Consider the following 25,393-nt stretch of genomic DNA (forward strand, 5'->3'; position numbering starts at 1 on the left):
ATAACACACATGTTACTTTGGCCGAGTGGTTAAGGCGTGTGCCTGCTAAGTACATGGGGTTTCCCCGCGAGAGTTCGAATCTCTCAGGCAACGATAGAAGTAAACTTTTTAATTATTTGAAGCAATGCAATTTTCTTTGGTTAATACAAAAACTATTTTGAAATAATGAAATTCATTTTAAATTTTAAATTGTAGGATATGAACTCTTTAACCAGTAAATGATCTTTTGGTATTTTTAGCGGCATGAAGTAGCTCTCCGATATAGGAGGTCATGGGATTGAGCCCCATTTGGGAAATATTGATTATTTGTGATTTAGTAGGTTGAGGAAGTAGTTATAAACAAATATTACATTGAAACAGAGTAATTTGTAGAAAAAAAAAAAAAATAATGATCCGTTTCGATTTTACTACAATAAAAGAACACACAAGTTTTTTTAGCCGAGTGGTTAGGGCGTGTGCCTGCTAAGTACATGTGTTTTCCCAACGAGAGTCCAAATCTCTCAAGCAACGACAAAAGTAAATTTTAAATTATTTGAAAAATGCAATTTTCTTTGGTTAATTCCAAAAAATAAAAAATAAAATATTGTAACTATTTTAAAATATTGAAGTTCGTTTTAAATTTTTATTGAAGCACATTAACTCTTTAACAAGTAAATGATCTTGTGCACTTTTTAGTGGCATGTAGTGGCTCTCCTAAATGGGACGTCATGAGTTTTAGAGTCTTTGTGATTCTGTAGGTTGAGAAAGTACTTAAAAACAAATATTACATTGTATCAAAGTAAGTTGTTGGATATAATCTCTTAAAAAGATAGTAATTCCGTTTTTTTCATATACAATAAAATAACACACATGTTGCTTTGGCCGAGTGGTTAAGGCGTGTGCCTGCTAAGTACATGGGGTTTCCCCGCGAGAGTTCGAATCTCTCAGGCAACGATAGAAGTAAACTTTTTAATTATTTGAAGCAATGCAATTTTCTTTGGTTAATACAAAAACTATTTTGAAATAATGAAATTCATTTTAAATTTTAAATTGTAGGATATGAACTCTTTAACCAGTAAATGATCTTGTGGTATTTTTAGCGGCATGAAGTAGCTCTCCGATATAGGAGGTCATGGGATTGAGCCCCATTTGGGAAATATTGATTATTTGTGATTTAGTAGGTTGAGGAAGTAGTTATAAACAAATATTACATTGAAACAGAGTAATTTGTAGAAAAAAAATACTAAAAAAAATTAAGATCCGTTTCGATTTTTCTACAATAAAAGAACACACAAGTTTTTTTAGCCAAGTGGTTAGGGCGTGTGCCTGCTAAGTACATGTGGTTTTCCCAACGAGAGTCCAAATATCTCAAGCAACGACAAAAGTAAATTTTAAATTATTTGAAAAATGCAATTTTCTTTGGTTAATTCCAAAAAATAAAAAATAAAATCTTGTAACTATTTTAAAATATTGAAGTTCGTTTTAAATTTTTATTGAAGCACATTAACTCTTTAACCAGTAAATGATCTTGTGCACTTTTTAGTGGCATGTAGTGGCTCTCCTAAATGGGACGTCATATGTTTGAGAGTCTTTGTGATTCAGTAGGTTGAGAAAGTACTTAAAAACAAATATTACATTGTATCAAAGTAAGTTGTTGGATATAATCTCTTAAAAAGATAGTAATTCGTTTTTTTCATATACAATAAAATAACACACATGTTTCTTTGGCCGAGTGGTTAAGGCGTGTGCCTGCTAAGTACATGGGGTTTCCCCGCGAGAGTTCGAATCTCTCAGGCAACGATAGAAGTAAACTTTTTAATTATTTGAAGCAATGCAATTTTCTTTGGTTAATAAAAAAACTATTTTGAAATAATGAAATTCATTTTAAATTTTAAATTGTAGGATATGAACTCTTTAACCAGTAAATGATCTTGTGGTATTTTTAGCGGCATGAAGTAGCTCTCCGATATAGGAGGTCATGGGATTGAGCCCCATTTGGGAAATATTGATTATTTGTGATTTGCAAAATGCAATTTTCTTTGGTTAATTCCAAAAAATAAAAAATAAAATCTTGTAACTATTTTAAAATATTGAAGTTCGTTTTAAACTTTTTATTGAAATACATTAACTCTTTAACCAGTAAATGATCTTGTGCACTTTTTAGTGGCATGTAGTGGCTCTCCTAAATGGGACGTCATGAGTTTGAGAGTCTTTGTGATTCAGTTGGCTGAGAAAGTACGTAAAAAACAAATATTACATTGTATCAAAGTAAGTTGTTGGAAAAAATCTCTTAAAAAGATAGTAATCCGTTTTTTTCATATACAATTAAATAACACACATGTTACTTTGGCCGAGTGGTTAAGGCGTGTGCCTGCTAATTACATGGGGTTTCCCCGCGAGAGTTCGAATCTCTCAGGCAACGATAGAAGTAAACTTTTTAATTATTTGAAGCAATGCAATTTTCTTTGGTTAATAAAAAAACTATTTTGAAATAATGAAATTCATTTTAAATTTTAAATTGTAGGATATGAACTCTTTAACCAGTAAATGATCTTGTGGTATTTTTAGCGGCATGAAGTAGCTCTCCGATATAGGAGGTCATAGGATTGAGCCCGCATTTTGGGAGAATATACATTGCATTAGTTTGTCGATTATAAGAACACAATTATGACAAAATGCCAATATTTCTTCTGGTTAAATTCCAAAAAATGAATAAAATAAAATCTTGTAACTATTTTAAAATATTGAAGTTCGTTTTAAACTTTTTATTGAAATACATTAACTCTTTAACCAGTAAATTATCTTGTGCACTTTTTAGTGGCATGTAGTGGCTCTCCTAAATGGGACGTCATGAGTTTGAGAGTCTTTGTGATTCAGTTAGGCTGAGAAAGTACGTAAAAACAAATATTACATTGTATCAAAGTAAGTTGGTTGAAAAAATCTCTTAAAAAGATAGTAATCCGTTTTTTCATATACAATAAAATAACACACATGTTACTTTGGCCGAGTGGTTAAGGCGTGTGCCTGCTAAGTACATGGGGTTTCCCCGCGAGAGTTCGAATCTCTCAGGCAACATAGAAGTAAACTTTTTAATTATTTGAAGCAATGCAATTTTCTTTGGTTAATACAAAAACTATTTTGAAATAATGAAATTCATTTTAAATTTTAAATTGTAGGATATGAACTCTTTAACCAGTAAATGATCTTGTGGTATTTTTAGCGGCATGAAGTAGCTCTCCGATATAGGAGGTCATGGGATTGAGCCCCATTTGGAAATATGATATTGGATGAAAAATCAATTTTCTTTGTTAATAAAAAAAAAAAAATAAAATCGTTAATATTTAAAATATTGAAGTTCGTTTTAAATTTTATTGAATACATTAATCTTAACCATAATATTTACAGTATGGTCTAAAATGACGTATATTTATCTTGTGATTCAGTAGTAAAAAATACTTAAAAACAAATAACATTTATCAAAGTATTTTGAAAAATCTCTTTATAGTAATTTTTTCATATACAATAAAATAACACACATGTTACTTTGGCCGAGTGGTTAAGGCGTGTGCCTGCTATGTACATGGGTTTCCCCGCGAGAGTTCGAATCTATCAGGCAATGATAGAAGTAAACTTTTTTAATTATTTGAAGCAATGCAATTTTCTTTGGTTAATACAAAAACTATTTTGAAATAATGAAATTCATTTTAAATTTTAAATTGTAGGATATGAACTCTTTAACCAGTAAATGATCTTGTGGTTTTTTAGCGGCATGAAGTAGCTCTCCGATATAGGAGGTCATGGGATTGAGCCCCATTTGGGAAAATATTGTAATTATTTGTGATTTGAAAAATGCCAATTTTCTTTGGTTAATTCCAAAAAATAAAAAATAAAATCTTGTAACTATTTTAAAATATTGAAGTTCGTTTTAAACTTTTTATTGTAATCACATTAACTCTTTAACCAGTAAATGATCTTGTGCACTTTTTAGTGGCATGTAGTGGCTCTCCTAAATGGGACGTCATAATGTTTGAGGAGTCTTTGTGATTCAGTAGATTGAGAAAGTACTTAAAAACAAATATTACATTGTATCAAAGTAAGTTGTTGGAAAAAATCTCTTAAAAAGATAGTAATCCGTTTTTTTCATATACAATAAAATAACACACATGTTACTTTGGCGAGTGGTTAAGGCGTGTGCCTGCTAAGTACATGGGGTTTCCCCTGGAGAGTTCGAATCTCTCAGGCAACGATAGAAGTAAATTTTTAATTATTTGAAAGCAATGCAATTTTCTTTGGTTAATACAAAAACTATTTTGAAATAATGAAATTCGATTTTAAATTTTTAAATTGTAGGATATGAACTCTTTAACCAGTAAATGATCTTGTGGTATTTTTAGCGGCATGAAGTAGCTCTCCGATATAGGAGGTCATGGGATTGAGCCCCATTTGGGAAATATTGATTATTTGTGATTTGAAAAATGCAATTTTCTTTGGTTAATTCCAAAAAATAAAAAATAAAATCTTGTAACTATTTTAAAATATTGAAGTTCGTTTTAAACTTTTTATTGAAATACATTAACTCTTTAACCAGTAAATGATCTTGTGCACTTTTTAGTGGCATGTAGTGGCTCTCCTAAATGGGACGTCATGAGTTTGAGAGTCTTTGTGATTCAGTAGGTTGAGAAAGTACTTAAAAAACAAATATTACATTGTATCAAAGTAAGTTGTTGGAAAAAATCTCTTAAAAAGATACTAATCCGTTTTTTTCATATACAATAAAATAACACACATGTTACTTTGGCCGAGTGGTTAAGGCGTGTGCCTGCTAAGTACATGGGGTTTCCCCGCGAGAGTTCGAATCTCTCAGGCAACGATAGAAGTAAACTTTTTAATTATTTGAAGCAATGCAATTTTCTTTGGTTAATACAAAAAACTATTTTGAAATAATGAAATTCATTTTAAATTTTAAATTGTAGGATATGAACTCTTTAACGAGTAAATGATCTTGTGGTATTTTAGCGGCATGAAGTAGCTCTCCGATATAGGAGGTCATGGATGAGCCCCATTTGGGAAATATTGATCTTGTATTTAGTAGGTTGAGAAGTATTATAAACAAATATTACATTGAAACAGAGTAATTGTAGAAAAAAAAAACTAAAAAAAATAATGATCCGTTTCGATTTTTCTACAATAAAGAACACACAATTTTTTAGCGAGTGTTAGGGGGGCCTGCTAAGTACATGGTTTCCCAACGAGAGTCCAAATCTCTCAAGCAACGACAAAAGTAAATTTTAAATATTGAAAAATGCAATTTCATTGGTTAATTCCAAAAAATAAAAAATAAAATCTTGTAACTATTTTAAAATATTGAAGTTCGTTTTAAATTTTTATTGAAGCACATTAACTCTTTAAGCCAGTAAATGATCTTGTGCACTTTTTAGTGGCATGTAGTGGCTCTCCTAAATGGGACGTCATGAGTTTGAGAGTCTTTGTGTTTCAGTAGGTGAGAAAGTACGTAAAAACAAATATTACATTGTATTAAAGTAAGTTGGTTGGAAATAATCTCTTAAAAAGATAGTAATCCGTTTTTTTCATATACAATAAAATAACGCACATGTTACTTTGGCCGAGTGGTTAAGGCGTGTGCCTGCTAAGTACATCGGGTTTCCCCGTGAGAGTTCGAATCTCTCAGGCAACGATAGAAGTAAAATTTTTAATTATTGAAACAATGCAATTTTCTTTGGTTAATACAAATCTATTTTGAAATAATGAAATTCGTTTTAAATTTTAAATTGTAGGATATGAACTCTTTAACCAGTAAATGATCTTGTGGTCTTTTTAGTGGCATGAAGTAGCTCTCTGATATAGGAGGTCATGGATTGAGCCCCATTATGGGAAATATTGATTCTTTGTGATTTAGTAGGTTGAGGAAGTAGTTATAAACAAATATTACATTGAAACAGAGTAATTTGTAGAAAAAAAAAACTAAAAAAAAAATAATGATCCGTTTCGATTTTTCTACATAAAAGAACACACAAGTTTTTTTAGCCGAGTGGTTAGGGCGTGTGCCTGCTAAGTACATGCGTTTTCCCAACGAGAGTCCAAATCTCTCAAGCAAAGATAAAAGTAAATTTTAAATTATTTGAAACAATGCAATTTTTTGGTTAATTCCAAAAAAAAATAAAAAAATATTGTAACTATTTTAAAATATTGAAGTTCGTTTTAAACTATTGATTGAAGCACATTAACTCTTTAACCAGTTAATGATCTCTTGGACTTTTTAGTGGCATGAAGTGGCTCTCCTAAATAGGACGTCATGAGTTTGAGAGTCTTTGTGATTCAATTGGTTGAGAAAGTACTTAAAAATAAATATTACATTGTATCAAAGTAAGTTGTTGGAAAAAATCTCTTAAAAAGAAAGTAATCCGTTTTTTTCATATACAATAAAATAACACACATGTTGCTTTGGCCGAGTGGTTAAGGCGTGTGCCTGCTAAGTACATGGGATTTCCCGTAAATTTTTTAATTATTTGAAACAATGCAATTTTCTTTGGTTAATACAAAAACTATTTTGAAATAATGAAATTCGTTTTAAATTTTTAATTGTAGGATATGAACTCTTTAACGAGTAAATGATCTTGTGGTCTTTTAGCGACATGAAGTAGCTCTCCGATATAGGAGGTCATGGATTGAGCCCCATTTGGGAAATATTGATTCTTTGTGATTTAGTAGGTTGAGGAAGTAGTTATAAACAAATATTACATTGAAACAGAGTAATTTGTAGAAAAAGAAAAACTAAAAAAAATAATGATCCGTTTCGATTTTTCTACCATAAAAGAACACACAAGTTTTTTTTAGCCGAGTGGTTAGGGCGTGTGCCTGCTAAGTAGATGCGTTTTCCCAACGAGAGTCCAAATCTCTCAAACAACGATAAAAGTAAATTTTAAATTATTTGAAACAATGCAATTTTCTTTGGTTAATTCCAAAAAATAAAAAAATAAAAAAATATTGTAACTATTTTAAAATATTGAAGTTCGTTTTAAACTTTTGATTGAAGTACATTAACTCTTTAACCAGTTAATGATCTTGTGGACTTTTTAGTGGCATGAAGTGGCTCTCCTAAAATGGGACGTCATGAGTTTGAGAGTCTTTGTGATTCAGTAGGTTGAGAAAGTACTTAAAAACAAATATTACATTGTATCAAAGTAAGTTGTTGGAAAAAATCTCTTAAAAAGATACTAATCCGTTTTTTTCATATTCAATAAAATAACACACATGTTACTTTGGCCGAGTGGTTAAGGCGTGTGCCTGCTAAGTACATGGGGTTTCCCCGCGAGAGTTCGAATCTCTCAGGTAACGATAGAAGTAAACTTTTTAATTATTTGAAGCAATGCAATTTTCTTGGGTTAATACAAAAACTATTTTGAAATAATGAAATTCATTTTAAATTTTAAATTGTAGGATATGAACTCTTTAACCAGTAAATGATCTTGTGGTATTTTTAGCGGCATCAAGTAGCTCTCCGATATAGGAGGTCATGGGATTGAGCCCCATGGGAAATATTGATTATTTGTGATTTGAAAAATGCAATTTTCTTTGGTTAATCCCAAAAAATAAAAAATAAAATCTTGTAACTATTTTAAAATATTGAAGTTCGTTTTAAACTTTTTATTGAAATACATTAACTCTATAACCAGTAAATGATCTTGTGCACTTTTTAGTGGCATGTAGTGGCTCTCCTAAATGGGACGTCATGAGTTTGAGAGTCTTTGTGATTCAGTAGGTTGAGAAAGTACTTAAAAACAAATATTACATTGTATCAAAGTAAGTTGTTGGAAAAAATCTCTTAAAAAGATACTAATCCGTTTTTTTCATATACAATAAAATAACACACATGTTACTTTGGCCGAGTGGTTAAGGCGTGTGCCTGCTAAGTACATGGGGTTTCCCCGCGAGAGTTCGAATCTCTCAGGCAACGATAGAAGTAAACTTTTTAATTATTTGAAGCAATGCAATTTTCTTTGGTTAATACAAAAAACTATTTTGAAATAATGAAATTCATTTTAAATTTTAAATTGTAGGATATGAACTCTTTAACCAGTAAATGATCTTGTGGTCTTTTTAGCGGCATGAAGTAGCTCTCCGATATAGGAGGTCATGGGATTGAGCCCCATTTGGGAAATATTGATTATTTGTGATTTGAAAAATGCAATTTTCTTTGGTTAATTCCAAAAAATAAAAAATAAAATCTTGTAACTATTTTAATATATTGAAGTTCGTTTTAAACTTTTTATTGAAATACATTAACTCTTTAACCAGTAAATGATCTTGTGCACTTTTTAGTGGCATGTAGTGGCTCTCCTAAATGGGACGTCATGAGTTTGAGAGTCTTTGTGATTCAGTTGGCTGAGAAAGTACTTAAAAACAAATATTACATTGTATCAAAGTAAGTTGTTGGAAAAAATCTCTTAAAAAGATAGTAATCCGTTTTTTTCATATACAATAAAATAACGCACATGTTACTTTGGCCGAGTGGTTAAGGCGTGTGCCTGCTAAGTACATGGGGTTTCCCCGTGAGAGTTTAAATCTCTCAGGCAACGATAGAAGTAAAATTTTTAATTATTTGAAACAATGCAATTTTCTTTGGTTAATACAAATCTATTTTGAAATAATGAAATTCGTTTTAAATTTTTAACTGTAGGATATGAACTCTCTAACCAGTAAATGATCTTGTGGTCTTTTTAGCGGCATGAAGTAGCTCTCCGATATAGGAGGTCATGGGATTGAGCCCCATTTGGGAAATATTGATTCTTTGTGATTTAGTAGGTTGAGGAAGTAGTTATAAACAAATATTACATTGAAACAGAGTAATTTGTAGAAAAAAAAAAACTAAAAAAAAATAATGATCCGTTTCGATTTTTCTACCATAAAAGAACACACATGTTTTTTTAGCCGAGTGTTAGGGCGTGTGCCTGCTAAGTACATGCGTTTTCCCAACGAGAGTCCAAATCTCTCAAGCAAAGATAAAAGTAAATTTTAAATTATTTAAATCAATGCAATTTTTTTGGTTAATTCCAAAAAAAAAAATAAAAAAATATTGTAACTATTTTAAAATATTGAAGTTCGTTTTAAACTTTTGATTGAAGTACATTAACTCTTTAACCAGTTAATGATCTCTTGGACTTTTTAGTGGCATGAAGTGGCTCTCCTAAATAGGACGTCATGAGTTTGAGAGTCTTTGTGATTCAATTGGTTGAGAAAGTACTTAAAAATAAATATTACATTGTATCAAAGTAAGTTGTTGGAAAAAATCTCTTAAAAAGATAGTAATCCGTTTTTTTCATATACAATAAAATAACACACATGTTGCTTTGGCTGAGTGGTTAAGGCGTGTGCCTGCTAAGTACATGGGGTTTCCATGTGAGAGTTCGAATCTCTCAAGCAACGATAGAAGTAAATTTTTTAATTATTTGAAACAATGCAATTTTCTTTGGTTAATACAAAAACTATTTTGAAATAATGAAATTCGTTTTAAATTTTTAATTGTAGGATATGAACTCTTTAACGAGTAAATGATCTTGTGGTCTTTTTAGCGGCATGAAGTAGCTCTCCGATATAGGAGGTCATGGGATTGAGCCCCATTTGGGAAATATTGATTCTTTGTGATTTAGTAGGTTGAGGAAGTAGTTATAAACAAATATTACATTGAAACAGAGTAATTTGTAGAAAAAGAAAAACTAAAAAAAATAATGATCCGTTTCGATTTTTCTACCATAAAAGAACACACAAGTTTTTTTTAGCCGAGTGGTTAGGGCGTGTGCCTGCTAAGTAGATGCGTTTTCCCAACGAGAGTCCAAATCTCTCAAGCAACGATAAAAGTAAATTTTAAATTATTTGAAACAATGCAATTTTCTTTGGTTAATTCCAAAAAATAAAAAAATAAAAAAAATATTGTAACTATTTTAAAATATTGAAGTTCGTTTTAAACTTTTGATTGAAGTACATTAACTCTTTAACCAGTTAATGATCTTGTGGACTTTTTAGTGGCATGAAGTGGCTCTCCTAAATAGGACGTCATGAGTTTGAGAGTCTTTGTGATTCAGTTGGTTGAGAAAGTACTTAAAAATAAATATTACATTGTTTCAAATTAAGTTGTTGGAAAAATCTCTTAAAAAGATAGTAATCCGTCTTTTTCATATACAATAAAATAACACACTTGTTGCTTTGGCTGAGTGGTTAAGGCGTGTGCCTGCTAAGTACATGGGGTTTCCCTGCGAGAGTTCGAATCTCTCAGGCAACGATAGAAGTAAACTTTTTAATTATTTGAAGCAATGCAATTTTCTTTGGTTAATAAAAAAACTATTTTGAAATAATGAAATTCATTTTAAATTTTAAATTGTAGGATATGAACTCTTTAACCAGTAAATGATCTTGTGGTATTTTTAGCGGCATGAAGTAGCTGTCCGATATAGGAGGTCATGGGATTGAGCCCCATTTGGGAAATATTGATTATTTGTGATTTGAAAAATGCAATTTTCTTTGGTTAATTCCAAAAAATAAAAAATAAAATCTTGTAACTATTTTAAAATATTGAAGTTCGTTTTAAACTTTTTATTGAAATACAATAACTCTTTAACCAGTAAATGATCTTGTGCACTTTTTAGTGGCATGTAGTGGCTCTCCTAAATGGGACGTCATGAGTTTGAGAGTCTTTGTGGCTGAGAAAGTACTTAAAAACAAATATTACATTGTATCAAAGTAAGTTGTTGGAAAAAATCTCTTAAAAAGATAGTAATCCGTTTTTTTCATATACAATAAAATAACACACATGTTACTTTGGCTGAGTGGTTAAGGCGTGTGCCTGCTAAGTACATGTGGTTTCCCCGCGAGAGTTTGAATCTCTCAGGCAACGATAGAAGTAAACTTTTTAATTATTTGAAGCAATGCAATTTTCTTTGGTTAATACAAAAACTATTTTGAAATAATGAAATTCATTTTAAATTTTAAATTGTAGGATATGAACTCTTTAACCAGTAAATGATCTTGTGGTATTTTTAGCGGCATGAAGTAGCTCTCCGATATAGGAGGTCATGGGATTGAGCCCCATTTGGGAAATATTGATTCTTTGTGATTTAGTAGGTTGAGGAAGTAGTTATAAACAAATATTACATTGAAACAGAGTAATTTGTAGAAAAAGAAAAACTAAAAAAAATAATGATCCGTTTCGATTTTTCTACCATAAAAGAACACACAAGTTTTTTTTAGCCGAGTGGTTAGGGCGTGTGCCTGCTAAGTAGATGCGTTTTCCCAACGAGAGTCCAAATCTCTCAAGCAACGATAAAAGTAAATTTTAAATTATTTGAAACAATGCAATTTTCTTTGGTTAATTCCAAAAAATAAAAAAATAAAAAAAATATTGTAACTATTTTAAAATATTGAAGTTCGTTTTAAACTTTTGATTGAAGTACATTAACTCTTTAACCAGTTAATGATCTTGTGGACTTTTTAGTGGCATGAAGTGGCTCTCCTAAATAGGACGTCATGAGTTTGAGAGTCTTTGTGATTCAGTTGGTTGAGAAAGTACTTAAAAATAAATATTACATTGTTTCAAATTAAGTTGTTGGAAAAATCTCTTAAAAAGATAGTAATCCGTCTTTTTCATATACAATAAAATAACACACTTGTTGCTTTGGCTGAGTGGTTAAGGCGTGTGCCTGCTAAGTACATGGGGTTTCCCTGCGAGAGTTCGAATCTCTCAGGCAACGATAGAAGTAAACTTTTTAATTATTTGAAGCAATGCAATTTTCTTTGGTTAATAAAAAAACTATTTTGAAATAATGAAATTCATTTTAAATTTTAAATTGTGGGATATGAACTCTTTAACCAGTAAATGATCTTGTGGTATTTTTAGCGGCATGAAGTAGCTGTCCGATATAGGAGGTCATGGGATTGAGCCCCATTTGGGAAATATTGATTATTTGTGATTTGAAAAATGCAATTTTCTTTGGTTAATTCCAAAAAATAAAAAATAAAATCTTGTAACTATTTTAAAATATTGAAGTTCGTTTTAAACTTTTTATTGAAATACAATAACTCTTTAACCAGTAAATGATCTTGTGCACTTTTTAGTGGCATGTAGTGGCTCTCCTAAATGGGACGTCATGAGTTTGAGAGTCTTTGTGGCTGAGAAAGTACTTAAAAACAAATATTACATTGTATCAAAGTAAGTTGTTGGAAAAAATCTCTTAAAAAGATAGTAATCCGTTTTTTTCATATACAATAAAATAACACACATGTTACTTTGGCTGAGTGGTTAAGGCGTGTGCCTGCTAAGTACATGTGGTTTCCCCGCGAGAGTTTGAATCTCTCAGGCAACGATAGAAGTAAACTTTTTAATTATTTGAAGCAATGCAATTTTCTTTGGTTAATACAAAAACTATTTTGAAATAATGAAATTCATTTTAAATTTTAAATTGTAGGATATGAACTCTTTAACCAGTAAATGATCTTGTGGTATTTTTAGCGGCATGAAGTAGCTCTCCGATATAGGAGGTCATGGGATTGAGCCCCATTTGGGAAATATTGATTCTTTGTGATTTAGTAGGTTGAGAAAGTAGTTATAAACAAATATTACATTGAAACAGAGTAATTTGTAGAAAAAAAAAAACAAAAAAAAAATAATGATCCGTTTCGATTTTTCTACAATAAAAGAACACACAAGTTTTTTTAGCTGAGTGGTTAGGGCGTGTGCCTGCTACGTACATGTGGTTTTCCCAACGAGAGTCCAAATCTCTCAAGCAACGACAAAAGTAAATTTTAAATTATTTGAAAAATGCAATTTTCTTTGGTTAATTCCAAAAAATAAAAAATAAAATCTTGTAACTATTTTAAAATATTGAAGTTCGTTTTAAATTTTTATTGAAGCACATTAACTCTTTAACCAGTAAATGATCTTGTGCACTTTTTAGTGGCATGTAGTGGCTCTCCTAAATGGGACGTCATGAGTTTGAGAGTCTTTGTGATTCAGTTGGTTGAGAAAGTACTTAAAAACAAATATTACATTGTATCAAAGTAAGTTGTTGGAAATAATCTCTTAAAAAGATGGTAATCCGTTTTTTTCATATACAATAAAATAACACACATGTTACTTTGGCCGAGTGGTTAAGGCGTGTGCCTGCTAAGTACATGGGGTTTCCCCGTGAGAGTTCAAATTTCTCAGGCAACGATAGAAGTAAAATTTTTAATTATTTGAAACAATGCAATTTTCTTTAGTTAATACAAATCTATTTTGAAATAATGAACTTCGTTTTAAATTTTTAATTGTAGAATATGAACTCTTTAACCAGTAAAGGATCGTGTGGTCTTTTTAGCGGCATGAAGTAGCTCTCCGATATAGGTGGTCATGGGATTGAGCCCCATTTGGGAAATATTGATTCTTTGTGATTTAGTAGGTTGAGGAAGTAGTTATAAACAAATATTACATTGAAACAGAGTAATTTGTAGAAAAAAAAAACTAAAAAAAATAATGATCCGTTTCGATTTTTTTACAATAAAAGAACACACAAGTTTTTTTAGCTGAGTGGTTAGGGCGTGTGCCTGCTAAGTACATGTGGTTTTCCCAACGAGAGTCCAAATCTCTCAAGCAACGACAAAAGTAAATTTTAAATTATTTGAAAAATGCAATTTTCTTTGGTTAATTCCAAAAAATAAAAAATAAAATCTTGTAACTATTTTAAAATATTAAAGTTCGTTTTAAATTTTTATTGAAGCACATTAACTCTTTAACCAGTAAATGATCTTGTGCACATTTTAGTGGCATGTAGTGGCTCTCCTAAATGTGACGTCATGAGTTTGAGAGTCTTTGTGATTCAGTAGGTTGAGAAAGTACTTAAAAACAAATATTACATTGTATCAAAGTAAGTTGTTGGAAAAAATCTCTTAAAAAGATAGTAATCCGTTTTTTTCATATACAATAAAATAACACACATGTTACTTTGGCCGAGTGGTTAAGGCGTGTGCCTGCTAAGTGCATGGGGTTTCCCCGCGAGAGTTCGAATCTCTTAGGCAACGATAGAAGTAAACTTTTTAATTATTTGAAGCAATGCAATTTTCTTTGGTTAATACAAAAACTATTTTGAAATAATGAAATTCATTTTAAATTTTAAATTGTAGGATATGAACTCTTTAACCAGTAAATGATCTTGTGGTATTTTTAGCGGCATGAAGTAGCTCACCGATATAGGAGGTCAAGGGATTGAGCCCCATTTGGGAAATATTGATTATTTGTGATTTGAAAAATGCAATTTTCTTTGGTTAATTCCAAAAAATAAAAAATAAAATCGTGTAACTATTTTAAAATATTGAAGTTCGTTTTAAACTTTTTATTGAAATACATTAACTCTTTAACCAGTAAATGATCTTGTGCACTTTTTAGTGGCATGTAGTGGCTCTCCTAAATGGGATGTCATGAGTTTGAGAGTCTTTGTGATTCAGTAGGTTGAGAAAGTACTTAAAAACAAATATTACATTGTATCAAAGTTAGTTGTTGGAAAAAATCTCTTAAAAAGATAGTAATCCGTTTTTTTCATATACAATAAAATAACACACATGTTACTTTGGCCGAGTGGTTAAGGCGTGTGCCTGCTATGTACATGGGGTTTCCCCGCGAGAGTTCGAATCTATCAGGCAATGATAGAAGTAAACTTTTTAATTATTTGAAGCAATGCAATTTTCTTTGGTTAATACAAAAACTATTTTGAAATAATGAAATTCATTTTAAATTTTAAATTGTAGGATATGAACTCTTTAACCAGTAAATGATCTTGTGGTCTTTTTAGCGGCATGAAGTAGCTCTCCGATATAGGAGGTCATGGGATTGAGCCCCAATTGGGAAATATTGATTATTTGTGATTTGAAAAATGCAATTTTCTTTGGTTAATTCCAAAAAATAAAAAATAAAATCTTGTAACTATTTTAAAATATTGAAGTTCGTTTTAAACTTTTTATGTAAATACATTAACTCTTTAACCAGTAAATGATCTTGTGCACTTTTTAGTGGCATGTAGTGGCTCTCCTAAATGGGACGTCATGAATTTGAGAGTCTTTGTGATTCAGTAGATTGAGAAAGTACTTAAAAACAAATATTACATTGTAGCAAAGTAAGTTGTTGGAAAAAATCTCTTAAAAAGATAGTAATCCGTTTTTTTCATATACAATAAAATAACACACATGTTACTTTGGCTGAGTGGTTAAGGCGTGTGCCTGCTAAGTAGATGGGGTTTCCCCGTGAGAGTTCAAATCTCTCAGGCAACGATAGAAGTAAAATTTTTAATTATTTGAAACAATGCAATTTTCTTTGGTTAATACAAATCTATTTTGAAATAATGAAATTCGTTTTAAATTTTTAATTGTAGGATATGAACTCTTTAACCAGTAAATGATCTTGTGGTATTTTTAGCGGCATGAAGTAGCTCTCCGATATAGGAGGTCATGGGATTGAGCCCCATTTGGGAAATATTGATTATTTGTGATTTGAAAAATGCAATTTTCTTTGGTTAATTCCAAAAAATAAAAAATAAAATCTTGTAACTATTTTAAAATATTGAAGTTCGTTTTAAACTTTTTATTGAAATACATTAACTCTTTAACCAGTAAATGATCTTGTGCACTTTTTAGTGGCATGTAGTGGCTTTCCTAAATGGGACGTCATGAGTTTGAGAGTCTTTGTGATTCAGTAGGTTGAGAAAGTACTTAAAAACAAATATTACATTGTATCAAAGTAAGTTGTTGGAAAAAATCTCTTAAAAAGATACTAATCCGTTTTTTTCATATACAATAAAATAACACACATGTTACTTTGGCCGAGTGGTTAAGGCGTGTGCCTGCTAAGTACATGGGGTTTCCCCGCGAGAGTTCGAATCTCTCAGGCAACGATAGAAGTAAACTTTTTAATTATTTGAAGCAATGCAATTTTCTTTGGTTAATACAAAAACTATTTTGAAATAATGAAATTCATTTTAAATTTTAAATTGTAGGATATGAACTCTTTAACGAGTAAATGATCTTGTGGTATTTTTAGCGGCATGAAGTAGCTCTCCGATATAGGAGGTCATGGGATTGAGCCCCATTTGGGAAATATTGATTCTTTGTGATTTAGTAGGTTGAGGAAGTAGTTATAAACAAATATTACATTGAAACAGAGTAATTTGTAGAAAAAAAAAAAACTAAAAAAAAATAATGATCCGTTTCGATTTTTCTACAATAAAGGAACACACAAGTTTTTTTAGCCGAGTGGTTAGGGCGTGTGCCTGCTAAGTACATGCGTTTTCCCAACGAGAGTCCAAATCTCTCAAGCAACGACAAAAGTAAATTTTAAATTATTTGAAAAATGCAATTTTCATTGGTTAATTCCAAAAAATAAAAAATAAAATCTTGTAACTATTTTAAAATATTGAAGTTCGTTTTAAATTTTTATTGAAGCACATTAACTCTTTAAGCAGTAAATGATCTTGTGCACTTTTTAGTGGCATGTAGTGGGTCTCCTAAATGGGACGTCATGAGTTTGAGAGTCTTTGTGTTTCAGTAGGTTGAGAAAGTACTTAAAAACAAATATTACATTGTATCAAAGTAAGTTGTTGGAAATAATCTCTTAAAAAGATAGTAATCCGTTTTTTTCATATACAATAAAATAACGCACATGTTACTTTGGCCGAGTGGTTAAGGCGTGTGCCTGCTAAGTACATCGGGTTTCCCCGTGAGAGTTCGAATCTCTCAGGCAACGATAGAAGTAAAATTTTTAATTATTTGAAACAATGCAATTTTCTTTGGTTAATACAAATCTATTTTGAAATAATGAAATTCGTTTTAAATTTTTAATTGTAGGATATGAACTCTTTAACCAGTAAATGATCTTGTGGTCTTTTTAGTGGCATGAAGTAGCTCTCTGATATAGGAGGTCATGGGATTGAGCCCCATATGGGAAATATTGATTCTTTGTGATTTAGTAGGTTGAGGAAGTAGTTATAAACAAATATTACATTGAAACAGAGTAATTTGTAGAAAAAAAAAAACTAAAAAAAAATAATGATCCGTTTCGATTTTTCTACCATAAAAGAACACACAAGTTTTTTTAGCCGAGTGGTTAGGGCGTGTGCCTGCTAAGTACATGCGTTTTCCCAACGAGAGTCCAAATCTCTCATGCAAAGATAAAAGTAAATTTTAAATTATTTGAAACAATGCAATTTTTTTGGTTAATTCCAAAAAAAAAAATAAAAAAATATTGTAACTATTTTAAAATATTGAAGTTCGTTTTAAACTTTTGATTGAAGTACATTAACTCTTTAACCAGTTAATGATCTCTTGGACTTTTTAGTGGCATGAAGTGGCTCTCCTAAATAGGACGTCATGAGTTTGAGAGTCTTTGTGATTCAATTGGTTGAGAAAGTACTTAAAAATAAATATTACATTGTATCAAAGTAAGTTGTTGGAAAAAATCTCTTAAAAAGATAGTAATCCGTTTTTTTCATATACAATAAAATAACACACATGTTGCTTTGGCCGAGTGGTTAAGGCGTGTGCCTGCTAAGTACATGGGATTTCCCGTAAATTTTTTAATTATTTGAAACAATGCAATTTTCTTTGGTTAATACAAAAACTATTTTGAAATAATGAAATTCGTTTTAAATTTTTAATTGTAGGATATGAACTCTTTAACGAGTAAATGATCTTGTGGTCTTTTTAGCGACATGAAGTAGCTCTCCGATATAGGAGGTCATGGGATTGAGCCCCATTTGGAAAATATTGATTCTTTGTGATTTAGTAGGTTGAGGAAGTAGTTATAAACAAATATTACATTGAAACAGAGTAATTTGTAGAAAAAGAAAAACTAAAAAAAATAATGATCCGTTTCGATTTTTCTACCATAAAAGAACACACAAGTTTTTTTTAGCCGAGTGGTTAGGGCGTGTGCCTGCTAAGTAGATGCGTTTTCCCAACGAGAGTCCAAATCTCTCAAACAACGATAAAAGTAAATTTTAAATTATTTGAAACAATGCAATTTTCTTTGGTTAATTCCAAAAAATAAAAAAATAAAAAAAATATTGTAACTATTTTAAAATATTGAAGTTCGTTTTAAACTTTTGATTGAAGTACATTAACTCTTTAACCAGTTAATGATCTTGTGGACTTTTTAGTGGCATGAAGTGGCTCTCCTAAATGGGACGTCATGAGTTTGAGAGTCTTTGTGATTCAGTAGGTTGAGAAAGTACTTAAAAACAAATATTACATTGTATCAAAGTAAGTTGTTGGAAAAAATCTCTTAAAAAGATACTAATCCGTTTTTTTCATATTCAATAAAATAACACACATGTTACTTTGGCCGAGTGGTTAAGGCGTGTGCCTGCTAAGTACATGGGGTTTCCCCGCGAGAGTTCGAATCTCTCAGGTAACGATAGAAGTAAACTTTTTAATTATTTGAAGCAATGCAATTTTCTTGGGTTAATACAAAAACTATTTTGAAATAATGAAATTCATTTTAAATTTTAAATTGTAGGATATGAACTCTTTAACCAGTAAATGATCTTGTGGTATTTTTAGCGGCATGAAGTAGCTCTCCGATATAGGAGGTCATGGGATTGAGCCCCATTTGGGAAATATTGATTATTTGTGATTTGAAAAATGCAATTTTCTTTGGTTAATTCCAAAAAATAAAAAATAAAATCTTGTAACTATTTTAAAATATTGAAGTTCGTTTTAAACTTTTTATTGAAATACATTAACTCTTTAACCAGTAAATGATCTTGTGCACTTTTTAGTGGCATGTAGTGGCTTTCCTAAATGGGACGTCATGAGTTTGAGAGTCTTTGTGATTCAGTAGGTTGAGAAAGTACTTAAAAACAAATATTACATTGTATCAAAGTAAGTTGTTGGAAAAAATCTCTTAAAAAGATACTAATCCGTTTTTTTCATATACAATAAAATAACACACATGTTACTTTGGCCGAGTGGTTAAGGCGTGTGCCTGCTAAGTACATGGGGTTTCCCCGCGAGAGTTCGAATCTCTCAGGCAACGATAGAAGTAAACTTTTTAATTATTTGAAGCAATGCAATTTTCTTTGGTTAATACAAAAACTATTTTGAAATAATGAAATTCATTTTAAATTTTAAATTGTAGGATATGAACTCTTTAACGAGTAAATGATCTTGTGGTATTTTTAGCGGCATGAAGTAGCTCTCCGATATAGGAGGTCATGGGATTGAGCCCCATTTGGGAAATATTGATTCTTTGTGATTTAGTAGGTTGAGGAAGTAGTTATAAACAAATATTACATTGAAACAGAGTAATTTGTAGAAAAAAAAAAACTAAAAAAAAATAATGATCCGTTTCGATTTTTCTACAATAAAGGAACACACAAGTTTTTTTAGCCGAGTGGTTAGGGCGTGTGCCTGCTAAGTACATGCGTTTTCCCAACGAGAGTCCAAATCTCTCAAGCAACGACAAAAGTAAATTTTAAATTATTTGAAAAATGCAATTTTCATTGGTTAATTCCAAAAAATAAAAAATAAAATCTTGTAACTATTTTAAAATATTGAAGTTCGTTTTAAATTTTTATTGAAGCACATTAACTCTTTAAGCAGTAAATGATCTTGTGCACTTTTTAGTGGCATGTAGTGGGTCTCCTAAATGGGACGTCATGAGTTTGAGAGTCTTTGTGTTTCAGTAGGTTGAGAAAGTACTTAAAAACAAATATTACATTGTATCAAAGTAAGTTGTTGGAAATAATCTCTTAAAAAGATAGTAATCCGTTTTTTTCATATACAATAAAATAACGCACATGTTACTTTGGCCGAGTGGTTAAGGCGTGTGCCTGCTAAGTACATCGGGTTTCCCCGTGAGAGTTCGAATCTCTCAGGCAACGATAGAAGTAAAATTTTTAATTATTTGAAACAATGCAATTTTCTTTGGTTAATACAAATCTATTTTGAAATAATGAAATTCGTTTTAAATTTTTAATTGTAGGATATGAACTCTTTAACCAGTAAATGATCTTGTGGTCTTTTTAGTGGCATGAAGTAGCTCTCTGATATAGGAGGTCATGGGATTGAGCCCCATATGGGAAATATTGATTCTTTGTGATTTAGTAGGTTGAGGAAGTAGTTATAAACAAATATTACATTGAAACAGAGTAATTTGTAGAAAAAAAAAAACTAAAAAAAAATAATGATCCGTTTCGATTTTTCTACCATAAAAGAACACACAAGTTTTTTTAGCCGAGTGGTTAGGGCGTGTGCCTGCTAAGTACATGCGTTTTCCCAACGAGAGTCCAAATCTCTCATGCAAAGATAAAAGTAAATTTTAAATTATTTGAAACAATGCAATTTTTTTGGTTAATTCCAAAAAAAAAAATAAAAAAATATTGTAACTATTTTAAAATATTGAAGTTCGTTTTAAACTTTTGATTGAAGTACATTAACTCTTTAACCAGTTAATGATCTCTTGGACTTTTTAGTGGCATGAAGTGGCTCTCCTAAATAGGACGTCATGAGTTTGAGAGTCTTTGTGATTCAATTGGTTGAGAAAGTACTTAAAAATAAATATTACATTGTATCAAAGTAAGTTGTTGGAAAAAATCTCTTAAAAAGATAGTAATCCGTTTTTTTCATATACAATAAAATAACACACATGTTGCTTTGGCCGAGTGGTTAAGGCGTGTGCCTGCTAAGTACATGGGATTTCCCGTAAATTTTTTAATTATTTGAAACAATGCAATTTTCTTTGGTTAATACAAAAACTATTTTGAAATAATGAAATTCGTTTTAAATTTTTAATTGTAGGATATGAACTCTTTAACGAGTAAATGATCTTGTGGTCTTTTTAGCGACATGAAGTAGCTCTCCGATATAGGAGGTCATGGGATTGAGCCCCATTTGGAAAATATTGATTCTTTGTGATTTAGTAGGTTGAGGAAGTAGTTATAAACAAATATTACATTGAAACAGAGTAATTTGTAGAAAAAGAAAAACTAAAAAAAATAATGATCCGTTTCGATTTTTCTACCATAAAAGAACACACAAGTTTTTTTTAGCCGAGTGGTTAGGGCGTGTGCCTGCTAAGTAGATGCGTTTTCCCAACGAGAGTCCAAATCTCTCAAACAACGATAAAAGTAAATTTTAAATTATTTGAAACAATGCAATTTTCTTTGGTTAATTCCAAAAAATAAAAAAATAAAAAAAATATTGTAACTATTTTAAAATATTGAAGTTCGTTTTAAACTTTTGATTGAAGTACATTAACTCTTTAACCAGTTAATGATCTTGTGGACTTTTTAGTGGCATGAAGTGGCTCTCCTAAATGGGACGTCATGAGTTTGAGAGTCTTTGTGATTCAGTAGGTTGAGAAAGTACTTAAAAACAAATATTACATTGTATCAAAGTAAGTTGTTGGAAAAAATCTCTTAAAAAGATACTAATCCGTTTTTTTCATATTCAATAAAATAACACACATGTTACTTTGGCCGAGTGGTTAAGGCGTGTGCCTGCTAAGTACATGGGGTTTCCCCGCGAGAGTTCGAATCTCTCAGGTAACGATAGAAGTAAACTTTTTAATTATTTGAAGCAATGCAATTTTCTTGGGTTAATACAAAAACTATTTTGAAATAATGAAATTCATTTTAAATTTTAAATTGTAGGATATGAACTCTTTAACCAGTAAATGATCTTGTGGTATTTTTAGCGGCATCAAGTAGCTCTCCGATATAGGAGGTCATGGGATTGAGCCCCATTTGGGAAATATTGATTATTTGTGATTTGAAAAATGCAATTTTCTTTGGTTAATCCCAAAAAATAAAAAATAAAATCTTGTAACTATTTTAAAATATTGAAGTTCGTTTTAAACTTTTTATTGAAATACATTAACTCTATAACCAGTAAATGATCTTGTGCACTTTTTAGTGGCATGTAGTGGCTCTCCTAAATGGGACGTCATGAGTTTGAGAGTCTTTGTGATTCAGTAGGTTGAGAAAGTACTTAAAAACAAATATTACATTGTATCAAAGTAAGTTGTTGGAAAAAATCTCTTAAAAAGATACTAATCCGTTTTTTTCATATACAATAAAATAACACACATGTTACTTTGGCCGAGTGGTTAAGGCGTGTGCCTGCTAAGTACATGGGGTTTCCCCGCGAGAGTTCGAATCTCTCAGGCAACGATAGAAGTAAACTTTTTAATTATTTGAAGCAATGCAATTTTCTTTGGTTAATACAAAAACTATTTTGAAATAATGAAATTCATTTTAAATTTTAAATTGTAGGATATGAACTCTTTAACCAGTAAATGATCTTGTGGTCTTTTTAGCGGCATGAAGTAGCTCTCCGATATAGGAGGTCATGGGATTGAGCCCCATTTGGGAAATATTGATTATTTGTGATTTGAAAAATGCAATTTTCTTTGGTTAATTCCAAAAAATAAAAAATAAAATCTTGTAACTATTTTAATATATTGAAGTTCGTTTTAAACTTTTTATTGAAATACATTAACTCTTTAACCAGTAAATGATCTTGTGCACTTTTTAGTGGCATGTAGTGGCTCTCCTAAATGGGACGTCATGAGTTTGAGAGTCTTTGTGATTCAGTTGGCTGAGAAAGTACTTAAAAACAAATATTACATTGTATCAAAGTAAGTTGTTGGAAAAAATCTCTTAAAAAGATAGTAATCCGTTTTTTTCATATACAATAAAATAACACACATGTTGCTTTGGCCGAGTGGTTAAGGCGTGTGCCTGCTAAGTACATGGGATTTCCCGTAAATTTTTTAATTATTTGAAACAATGCAATTTTCTTTGGTTAATACAAAAACTATTTTGAAATAATGAAATTCGTTTTAAATTTTTAATTGTAGGATATGAACTCTTTAACGAGTAAATGATCTTGTGGTCTTTTTAGCGACATGAAGTAGCTCTCCGATATAGGAGGTCATGGGATTGAGCCCCATTTGGAAAATATTGATTCTTTGTGATTTAGTAGGTTGAGGAAGTAGTTATAAACAAATATTACATTGAAACAGAGTAATTTGTAGAAAAAGAAAAACTAAAAAAAATAATGATCCGTTTCGATTTTTCTACCATAAAAGAACACACAAGTTTTTTTTAGCCGAGTGGTTAGGGCGTGTGCCTGCTAAGTAGATGCGTTTTCCCAACGAGAGTCCAAATCTCTCAAACAACGATAAAAGTAAATTTTAAATTATTTGAAACAATGCAATTTTCTTTGGTTAATTCCAAAAAATAAAAAAATAAAAAAAATATTGTAACTATTTTAAAATATTGAAGTTCGTTTTAAACTTTTGATTAAAGTACATTAACTCTTTAACCAGTTAATGATCTTGTGGACTTTTTAGTGGCATGAAGTGGCTCTCCTAAATGGGACGTCATGAGTTTGAGAGTCTTTGTGATTCAGTAGGTTGAGAATGTACTTAAAAACAAATATTACATTGTATCAAAGTAAGTTGTTGGAAAAAATCTCTTAAAAAGATACTAATCCGTTTTTTTCATATTCAATAAAATAACACACATGTTACTTTGGCCGAGTGGTTAAGGCGTGTGCCTGCTAAGTACATGGGGTTTCCCCGCGAGAGTTCGAATCTCTCAGGTAACGATAGAAGTAAACTTTTTAATTATTTGAAGCAATGCAATTTTCTTGGGTTAATACAAAAACTATTTTGAAATAATGAAATTCATTTTAAATTTTAAATTGTAGGATATGAACTCTTTAACCAGTAAATGATCTTGTGGTATTTTTAGCGGCATCAAGTAGCTCTCCGATATAGGAGGTCATGGGATTGAGCCCCATTTGGGAAATATTGATTATTTGTGATTTGAAAAATGCAATTTTCTTTGGTTAATCCCAAAAAATAAAAAATAAAATCTTGTAACTATTTTAAAATATTGAAGTTCGTTTTAAACTTTTTATTGAAATACATTAACTCTATAACCAGTAAATGATCTTGTGCACTTTTTAGTGGCATGTAGTGGCTCTCCTAAATGGGACGTCATGAGTTTGAGAGTCTTTGTGATTCAGTAGGTTGAGAAAGTACTTAAAAACAAATATTACATTGTATCAAAGTAAGTTGTTGGAAAAAATCTCTTAAAAAGATACTAATCCGTTTTTTTCATATACAATAAAATAACACACATGTTACTTTGGCCGAGTGGTTAAGGCGTGTGCCTGCTAAGTACATGGGGTTTCCCCGCGAGAGTTCGAATCTCTCAGGCAACGATAGAAGTAAACTTTTTAATTATTTGAAGCAATGCAATTTTCTTTGGTTAATACAAAAACTATTTTGAAATAATGAAATTCATTTTAAATTTTAAATTGTAGGATATGAACTCTTTAACCAGTAAATGATCTTGTGGTCTTTTTAGCGGCATGAAGTAGCTCTCCGATATAGGAGGTCATGGGATTGAGCCCCATTTGGGAAATATTGATTATTTGTGATTTGAAAAATGCAATTTTCTTTGGTTAATTCCAAAAAATAAAAAATAAAATCTTGTAACTATTTTAATATATTGAAGTTCGTTTTAAACTTTTTATTGAAATACATTAACTCTTTAACCAGTAAATGATCTTGTGCACTTTTTAGTGGCATGTAGTGGCTCTCCTAAATGGGACGTCATGAGTTTGAGAGTCTTTGTGATTCAGTTGGCTGAGAAAGTACTTAAAAACAAATATTACATTGTATCAAAGTAAGTTGTTGGAAAAAATCTCTTAAAAAGATAGTAATCCGTTTTTTTCATATACAATAAAATAACGCACATGTTACTTTGGCCGAGTGGTTAAGGCGTGTGCCTGCTAAGTACATGGGGTTTCCCCGTGAGAGTTTAAATCTCTCAGGCAACGATAGAAGTAAAATTTTTATTTATTTGAAACAATGCAATTTTCTTTGGTTAATACAAATCTATTTTGAAATAATGAAATTCGTTTTAAATTTTTAACTGTAGGATATGAACTCTCTAACCAGTAAATGATCTTGTGGTCTTTTTAGCGGCATGAAGTAGCTCTCCGATATAGGAGGTCATGGGATTGAGCCCCATTTGGGAAATATTGATTCTTTGTGATTTAGTAGGTTGAGGAAGTAGTTATAAACAAATATTACATTGAAACAGAGTAATTTGTAGAAAAAAAAAAACTAAAAAAAAATAATGATCCGTTTCAATTTTTCTACCATAAAAGAACACACATGTTTTTTTAGCCGAGTGGTTAGGGCGTGTGCCTGCTAAGTACATGCGTTTTCCCAACGAAAGTCCAAATCTCTCAAGCAAAGATAAAAGTAAATTTTAAATTATTTAAATCAATGCAATTTTTTTGGTTAATTCCAAAAAAAAAAATAAAAAAATATTGTAACTATTTTAAAATATTGAAGTTCGTT

General features: G+C 30.7%; 29 non-coding genes across 29 annotated transcripts; all 29 read left to right on the forward strand.

Moving 5' to 3' along the window:
- The first annotated feature begins 11 nt into the window (after positions 1-11).
- On the forward strand, positions 12-93 carry TRNAS-GCU. Its single transcript has one exon. It is a non-coding gene; the product is annotated as a tRNA-Ser (tRNA).
- Positions 94-851: 758 nt separating this feature from the next.
- Positions 852-933, forward strand: TRNAS-GCU. Its single transcript has one exon. It is a non-coding gene; the product is annotated as a tRNA-Ser (tRNA).
- Positions 934-1,697: 764 nt separating this feature from the next.
- On the forward strand, positions 1,698-1,779 carry TRNAS-GCU. The gene has a single exon. It is a non-coding gene; the product is annotated as a tRNA-Ser (tRNA).
- A 540-nt stretch (positions 1,780-2,319) lies between these two features.
- Positions 2,320-2,401, forward strand: TRNAS-GCU. The gene has a single exon. It is a non-coding gene; the product is annotated as a tRNA-Ser (tRNA).
- A 571-nt stretch (positions 2,402-2,972) lies between these two features.
- On the forward strand, positions 2,973-3,054 carry TRNAS-GCU. The gene has a single exon. It is a non-coding gene; the product is annotated as a tRNA-Ser (tRNA).
- Positions 3,055-4,767: 1,713 nt separating this feature from the next.
- Positions 4,768-4,849, forward strand: TRNAS-GCU. Its single transcript has one exon. It is a non-coding gene; the product is annotated as a tRNA-Ser (tRNA).
- Positions 4,850-5,592: 743 nt separating this feature from the next.
- On the forward strand, positions 5,593-5,674 carry TRNAS-GCU. The gene has a single exon. It is a non-coding gene; the product is annotated as a tRNA-Ser (tRNA).
- Positions 5,675-7,253: 1,579 nt separating this feature from the next.
- Positions 7,254-7,335, forward strand: TRNAS-GCU. Its single transcript has one exon. It is a non-coding gene; the product is annotated as a tRNA-Ser (tRNA).
- Positions 7,336-7,872: 537 nt separating this feature from the next.
- On the forward strand, positions 7,873-7,954 carry TRNAS-GCU. Its single transcript has one exon. It is a non-coding gene; the product is annotated as a tRNA-Ser (tRNA).
- Positions 7,955-8,494: 540 nt separating this feature from the next.
- TRNAS-GCU lies at positions 8,495-8,576 on the forward strand. The gene has a single exon. It is a non-coding gene; the product is annotated as a tRNA-Ser (tRNA).
- Positions 8,577-9,341: 765 nt separating this feature from the next.
- TRNAS-GCU lies at positions 9,342-9,423 on the forward strand. Its single transcript has one exon. It is a non-coding gene; the product is annotated as a tRNA-Ser (tRNA).
- Positions 9,424-10,194: 771 nt separating this feature from the next.
- TRNAS-GCU lies at positions 10,195-10,276 on the forward strand. Its single transcript has one exon. It is a non-coding gene; the product is annotated as a tRNA-Ser (tRNA).
- A 530-nt stretch (positions 10,277-10,806) lies between these two features.
- TRNAS-GCU lies at positions 10,807-10,888 on the forward strand. The gene has a single exon. It is a non-coding gene; the product is annotated as a tRNA-Ser (tRNA).
- Positions 10,889-11,659: 771 nt separating this feature from the next.
- Positions 11,660-11,741, forward strand: TRNAS-GCU. Its single transcript has one exon. It is a non-coding gene; the product is annotated as a tRNA-Ser (tRNA).
- A 530-nt stretch (positions 11,742-12,271) lies between these two features.
- On the forward strand, positions 12,272-12,353 carry TRNAS-GCU. Its single transcript has one exon. It is a non-coding gene; the product is annotated as a tRNA-Ser (tRNA).
- Positions 12,354-13,119: 766 nt separating this feature from the next.
- TRNAS-GCU lies at positions 13,120-13,201 on the forward strand. Its single transcript has one exon. It is a non-coding gene; the product is annotated as a tRNA-Ser (tRNA).
- A 763-nt stretch (positions 13,202-13,964) lies between these two features.
- TRNAS-GCU lies at positions 13,965-14,046 on the forward strand. The gene has a single exon. It is a non-coding gene; the product is annotated as a tRNA-Ser (tRNA).
- A 539-nt stretch (positions 14,047-14,585) lies between these two features.
- TRNAS-GCU lies at positions 14,586-14,667 on the forward strand. The gene has a single exon. It is a non-coding gene; the product is annotated as a tRNA-Ser (tRNA).
- A 539-nt stretch (positions 14,668-15,206) lies between these two features.
- TRNAS-GCU lies at positions 15,207-15,288 on the forward strand. The gene has a single exon. It is a non-coding gene; the product is annotated as a tRNA-Ser (tRNA).
- Positions 15,289-15,826: 538 nt separating this feature from the next.
- On the forward strand, positions 15,827-15,908 carry TRNAS-GCU. The gene has a single exon. It is a non-coding gene; the product is annotated as a tRNA-Ser (tRNA).
- A 766-nt stretch (positions 15,909-16,674) lies between these two features.
- TRNAS-GCU lies at positions 16,675-16,756 on the forward strand. The gene has a single exon. It is a non-coding gene; the product is annotated as a tRNA-Ser (tRNA).
- Positions 16,757-18,342: 1,586 nt separating this feature from the next.
- Positions 18,343-18,424, forward strand: TRNAS-GCU. The gene has a single exon. It is a non-coding gene; the product is annotated as a tRNA-Ser (tRNA).
- A 539-nt stretch (positions 18,425-18,963) lies between these two features.
- TRNAS-GCU lies at positions 18,964-19,045 on the forward strand. Its single transcript has one exon. It is a non-coding gene; the product is annotated as a tRNA-Ser (tRNA).
- Positions 19,046-19,810: 765 nt separating this feature from the next.
- Positions 19,811-19,892, forward strand: TRNAS-GCU. The gene has a single exon. It is a non-coding gene; the product is annotated as a tRNA-Ser (tRNA).
- A 1,586-nt stretch (positions 19,893-21,478) lies between these two features.
- TRNAS-GCU lies at positions 21,479-21,560 on the forward strand. The gene has a single exon. It is a non-coding gene; the product is annotated as a tRNA-Ser (tRNA).
- Positions 21,561-22,099: 539 nt separating this feature from the next.
- Positions 22,100-22,181, forward strand: TRNAS-GCU. Its single transcript has one exon. It is a non-coding gene; the product is annotated as a tRNA-Ser (tRNA).
- Positions 22,182-23,540: 1,359 nt separating this feature from the next.
- Positions 23,541-23,622, forward strand: TRNAS-GCU. The gene has a single exon. It is a non-coding gene; the product is annotated as a tRNA-Ser (tRNA).
- A 539-nt stretch (positions 23,623-24,161) lies between these two features.
- TRNAS-GCU lies at positions 24,162-24,243 on the forward strand. Its single transcript has one exon. It is a non-coding gene; the product is annotated as a tRNA-Ser (tRNA).
- A 539-nt stretch (positions 24,244-24,782) lies between these two features.
- TRNAS-GCU lies at positions 24,783-24,864 on the forward strand. Its single transcript has one exon. It is a non-coding gene; the product is annotated as a tRNA-Ser (tRNA).
- The last annotated feature ends 529 nt before the right edge of the window (positions 24,865-25,393 follow it).

The sequence above is a fragment of the Ipomoea nil genome, unplaced genomic scaffold, assembly GCF_001879475.1.
Source record: "Ipomoea nil cultivar Tokyo-kokei standard unplaced genomic scaffold, Asagao_1.1 scaffold1525, whole genome shotgun sequence".
In the NCBI taxonomy this organism is placed as follows: Eukaryota; Viridiplantae; Streptophyta; class Magnoliopsida; order Solanales; family Convolvulaceae; genus Ipomoea; species Ipomoea nil.